The sequence below is a fragment of the Prionailurus viverrinus genome, chromosome B2 (genome assembly GCF_022837055.1).
Source record: "Prionailurus viverrinus isolate Anna chromosome B2, UM_Priviv_1.0, whole genome shotgun sequence".
In the NCBI taxonomy this organism is placed as follows: domain Eukaryota; kingdom Metazoa; phylum Chordata; class Mammalia; order Carnivora; family Felidae; genus Prionailurus; species Prionailurus viverrinus.
In genome coordinates, this window is record NC_062565.1 from 42,308,694 (window position 1) to 42,314,010 (window position 5,317).

Sequence of the window (5,317 nt, forward strand, 5' to 3'; positions counted from 1 at the left end):
TCTTTATAGTTTTATCACCCAAATATACATCCTTAGATGTATTTTATCGAGACAGAGAGACAGAGAGCGAGCGAGCTAGCTGGGGAGAGGGGGAGAGAGACAGAATCCCTTGTCAGTGCACTGTCAGTGCAGAGCGCTTGAGCTCAGGAACCATGGGATCATGACTGAGATCATGAACTGAAGCGAAAACAAGAGTCGTAGGCTTAGCCAACTGAGCCTTCCAGGTGTCCCTTTAGATGTATTCTAAAAACCTTACTGAAAATGCATTTTAAGTCTTTTGATCTGTGGATTCCCTCTTAATTTCCTTCTTTTCCTTACAGTGTGTGGACTTTTTCACAGTCTGTTTTTGCTGACTTCATATTCAACGTTCAACTCACATTCAACATGTTCTTCTGCCCTCTCTTATTTCAATCAAATTAGCACCTGGATCTAGAAACTTAATCAGGTACAGGTTCGAATCCCTTTGGCGAGAGTCTACATGGTAGAGGGTGCTCTTTCACCAGAGGGCATGTTGATGTCTGGTTATCTTTCTATGATCTTAGCAGCCACATATACATACTGTCTCTACCTGTTAATTCATTGGAGAGTGCAACATGGTGATATTCACATTCTATCATCTCTATTTCATTTATTCTCTATAAAAGGCTATCTTTTTTCCTCAATTTATTTAAAAAACATCTGTCTAAAGCAAAATAATTTTGTAATTGTATCATTCTGTTTATTGCTCCTTTCCTTTTTTTTTTTTTTAATGTTTTCTAATGTTTATTTATTCTTGAGACAGAGACAGAGCGTGAACAGGGGAGGGGCAGAGAGAGAGGGAGACACAGAATCTGAAACAGGCTCCAGGCTCTGAGCTGTCAGCACAGAGCCCGACGCGGGGCTCAAACCCACGAACTGTGTGAGATCATGACCTGAGCCGAAGTCGGACGCTCAACCGACTGAGCCACCCAGGCGCCCCTCCTTTTTTTTTTTTTTTTTTAATGTTTATTTCTTTTTGAGAGGGAGACAGAGAGCAAGTGGGGAAGGGGCAGAGAGAGAGAGAGAGAGAGAGAGAGAGAGAGAGAGAGGGAGACACAGAATCTAAAGCAGGCTTCAGGCCCCGAGCTGTCAGCACAGAGCCCGACATGGGACTTGAACCCACAAACCCGTGAGATCATGACCTGAGCCAAAGTCAGATGTTTAACGAACAGAACCACCCAAGTGCCCCTTGCACCTGTCCTTTTTGTTGTGTATGTATGTCACACATATGGTTATAACATAAAGGAGGGGGCGTGGTAGTGGACCTATATGGTTGTAAAGTTTTTATGAAGTAGAATAAATATTCACTCTAGGTGGACTCTGAATAGTTAAGGATATATATTGAAATCCTTAGAGCAGCAGTCCTTAAAGTGGGTGATGGAAAGACTTTGGGGGAATCTCCAAAACCATTCGGGAGGCCCGCGAGGTCCTCGTTTTTCCAACAACATATGTCAGTAAGGTTGCATTTTCTTCATATATGCCAACCCAAACAGCCTATCACAACAGATTGAATGTCAAAGTCAGTATGAGTATCCATCTGTCTTTTATTAAGCCAGGCATTAAAGAGGTTTGCAAAAACAGAAAACAATGCCTCTCTTCTCACTGATTTTTTAAAATATATTTTTCATAAAAACATGTTGTTTATGTTAACATAAAAATATTTAAATCTTTAAAAATTTTTCAGTTTAATTTCATAAATCTGCATACTTCTCTATCTCCTCCATAAAAACTCTTTGGGGATCTCCAATACTTTTTAGGGATGTAAAGGGACCCTGAAACCAAAATGCTTGTTAATTGCTGCTGTAGAGCAAACACTCAAGAATAATGGGACAGGCAACGCTATTCACAAGAGCCAAAAGGTGAAAACAATGCAAATCCTCATCAGTGGAAAAATGGAGAGACAAAGTGTGGGATATACATACAATGGAATATGACTGCCTTAAAAGGAAGTACAGATACATGCTACCAAGTGGATTATCCTGGAAAACATTATGCTAATTGAAAGAAGCCAAGCACTAAAGGCCACTATTGTATGATTCTGTTTCTATGCAGTGTTCACAGTAGGCAAATCCATACAGCCAGCTAGATTGAAGGCAACCAGGCGAAGAGAAAGGGGAGAATACGGAGTTACTACTTTATGCATATGGAGTTTTATTTTGGGACAATAGAAATGTTTTATTTTTTACTTTTTTTTAAACATTTATTTTTTATTTTTATTTAAAAATATTTTTTGGGGGCGCCTGGGTGGCGCAGTCGGTTAAGCGTCCGACGTCAGCCAGGTCACGATCTCGCGGTCCGTGAGTTCGAGCCCCACGTCAGGCTCTGGGCTGATGGCTCGGAGCCTGGAGCCTGTTTCCGATTCTGTGTCACCCTCTCTCTCTGCCCCTCCCCCGTTCATGCTCTGTCTCTCTCTGTTCCAAAAATAAATAAAGGTTGAAAAAAAAAATTAAAAAAAAATTAAAAAAACATAAAAACATTTTTTTAACACTTATTTATTTTTTGAGAGACAGAGTGGAAGCAGGAGAGGGGCAGAGAGAGAGAGAGAGGGAGGCACAGAATCCAAAGCAGGCTCCAGGCTCTGAGCTGTCAGCACAGAGCCCGACGTGGGGCTTGGATTCGTGAACTGTGAGATCATGACCTGAGCCGAAGTTGGACACTTAACTGACTGAGCCACCCAGGTGCCCCAGTATGTAATAATAATAATAAAAAAAAATCTAGGGAACACTTCTCAAATTTGCATGTGATCCTTGTGCAGAGGCCATGCTATTCTCTGTATTGGTTTAGTTTTAGTACATATGCTACTGAAGTGAGCACACAGTGTATGATTAAAAAACACAACACTGAGCATGCAAGAAAAGTTGAACTATTTTTGATAACAAGAGTAAAGAGGGTGGAAAGTGCTTTTTAAAACAGCTAAACAAATAGAGTGTAGTTGATCATAAGCACGCCAGTGTCGAGGAATGGAGTGTCCTGCTATTTGCAACTTACTCTGAATTGCACCAAAAATAGAATGGATTCATTGATGGAGGGGATAGATGTGTGATAAGGGGATAGGGCAAATACACACAAATGTTAACAATTGTAGAATCTAAGTGGTGAGTATATGAGTGCTTATTGTATAATTCATTCAATTGTTCTTTGTATTTGAAATTTTCACAATCTTTTTTGGGGGGAAATTTTTATTTGTATTGTGCAAGGTATGCTGGGAAGGAGTGAGAGTCCTTTAGCGTATGGGGACCTGAAAGGCTGAGGGGACCCCTCCAGCAATTTAGAGGCCTCTGGGGGAAACTGCGGAGGACTAACTGGCCTGGAATTAGGACGCTGGAGGCACATTTGTGCTGGGGTGGGACAGGAAAGAGTAAAAGGGTCAGAGGGACCAGGTGTGACTTTCCCTGATGAACATGGATGCAAAAATTCTCAACAAGATACTCGCAAATCAAATCCAACAATACATTAAAAGAATTATTCACCATGATCAAGTGGGACTTATTCCTGGGCTGCAGGGGTGGTCCAATATCTGCGAATCGATCAACATGATACATCACATTAATAAAAGAAAGGATAAGAACCACATGACCCTCTTAATAGATGCAGAAAAGCATTTGACAAAATACAGCATCCTTTCTTGATAAAAACCCTTAAGAAAATAGCGATAGAAAGAACATACCTCAAGATCATAAAAGCCATATATGAAAGACCCACAGCTATTATCATTCTCAATGAGGAAAAACTGAGAGCTTCCCCCTATGGTCAGGAACACGACAAGGATGTCCACTCTTACCACCATTAGCCTCAGCAATCAGATAACAAAAAGAAATAAAAGGCATCTAAATCGTCAAGGAAGAAGTCAAACTTTCACTCTTCGCAGATGGCATCATACTTGACGTGGAAAACCTGAAAGACTCCACCAAAAACTGCTAGGACTGATACATGAATTCAGCAAAGTCGCAGGATATAAAATCAACATACAGAAATCGGTTGCATTTCTACGTACCAATAACGAAGCAGCAGAAAGAGAAATCAAGGAATTGATACCACTTACAATTGCACCAAAAAACCATAGAATACCTGGGAATAAACCTAACCAAAGAGGTAAAATATCTGTACGCTGAAAACTATAGAACGCTTATGAAAGAAATTGAAGAAGACACAAAGAAATGGAAAAACATCCCATGCTCATAGATTGGAAGGACAAATATTTTTGAAAGGTCTAGGGGCGCCTGGGTGGCGCAGTCGGTTAAGCGTCCGACTTCAGCCAGGTCACGATCTCGCGGTCCGTGAGTTCGAGCCCCGCGTCGGGCTCTGGGCTGATGGCTCAGAGGCTGGAGCCTGTTTCCGATTCTGTGTCTCCTTCTCTCCCTGCCCCTCCCCTGTTCATGCTCTGTCTCTCTCTGTCCCAAAAATAAATAAACATTAAAAAAAAACTTAAAAAAAAAAAAAAACACAACACCAGCATTCTTCACAGAGCTAGAACAAACAATTCTAAAATTTGTATGGAACCAGAAAAGGCCCTGAATAGCCAAAGTAATGTAGAAGGAGAAAACCAAAGGTGGAGGCATCACAATGCCAGACTCCAAGCTGTGTTGCAAAGTTGTAAATAATAAGACAGTATGGTACTGTCACGAAAACAGACACATAGATCAGTGGAACAGAACAGAGAACCCAGAAATGACCCACAAACGTATGGCCAACTAATCTTGACAAAGCAGGAAAGGATATCCAATGGAATAAAGACAGTCTCTTCAGCAAATTGTGTTGGGAAAACTGGACAGCGACATGCAGAAGAATGAACCTGAACCACTTTCTTACACTGTACGCAAATATAAACCCAAATGGATGAAAGACCTAAACGTCAGACAGAAAACCATCAAAATCCTAGAGGAGAAAGCAGGCAACGACTTCTTTTATCTTGGCCACAGTAATGTCTTACTAGACATGTCTCTGGAGGCAAGGGAAACAAAAGCAAAAATGAACTATTGGGACCTCATCAAGATAAGAAGCTTCTGCACTGCAAAGGAAACAATCAGCAAAATTAAAAGGCAACCGACAGAATGGGAGAAGACATTTACAAATGACATATTGGATAAAGGGTTAGCATCCAAAATCTATAAAGAACTTACCAAACTCAACACTCACAAAACAAATAATCCAGTGAAGAAATGGGCAAAAGACATGAACATTTTTCCAAAGAAGACATCCAGATGGCTAACAGATACATGAAAAGATCTCAACATCACTCATCATCAGGGAAATACAAACCAAAACCACAGTGAGACACCACCTCATACCTGTCAGAATG

At 40.8% G+C, this 5,317-nt stretch overlaps 1 non-coding gene across 1 annotated transcript; it reads right to left on the bottom strand.

Moving 5' to 3' along the window:
- Positions 1-2,728: 2,728 nt before the first annotated feature.
- LOC125166891 (U6 spliceosomal RNA) lies at positions 2,729-2,832 on the bottom strand. The gene has a single exon (XR_007152598.1). It is a non-coding gene; the product is annotated as a U6 spliceosomal RNA (small nuclear RNA).
- Between the last annotated feature and the right edge of the window lie 2,485 nt (positions 2,833-5,317).